Consider the following 622-nt stretch of genomic DNA (forward strand, 5'->3'; position numbering starts at 1 on the left):
GAGAGAGGTGCGATTCCAAATTTAGGGCTAATTTTACCGTCGAATTTTTTTACGGATCAATCCGATGGTAACCCCATCAGGCGTCACAAAAAGTAGCGTTTCTTTAAGTGAGATTTACCGGTAGATAAATCCGCCGGTACAAAACGCGCCAAATTTCTCATTCTTCCCTCCAAATATTACCAGCGCATTTACCGGTGGAAAATCGAATTCGACAGTAACATTTTTTTTCAGATGAATTTATCGCCTAATCCGCCGGTGCTTTCGATAGTAAATTCGTCACTAATATCCAACATTAAATCCGATGGTATTCAGCATTTTTCTTGTAGTGAATCAATACGTAAATGATCATCTAAAAGAATGGACATATAATTGAATGACAGTATAAAATAGTTTACACTATTAATAAGTATCCTAATGAATTAATTATGGTGAGAAAAAATCCTCTAAAATGAAAAAAATTGTAAAGGAATAAAATAATGGATTAAGTACTATTTTGGTCCCTAAAGTTGAGCTTAAAAATCGAAACCGTCCCTCATCTAATTTTTTATTTAGAATCATCTTTAACGTTTTTTTCGTATTAAAATCGTCCTTTTTAATAAAATTTTTTGTTATTTCTAAACTA

The sequence above is a fragment of the Arachis ipaensis genome, chromosome B04 (genome assembly GCF_000816755.2).
Source record: "Arachis ipaensis cultivar K30076 chromosome B04, Araip1.1, whole genome shotgun sequence".
Classification (NCBI taxonomy): Eukaryota; Viridiplantae; Streptophyta; class Magnoliopsida; order Fabales; family Fabaceae; genus Arachis; species Arachis ipaensis.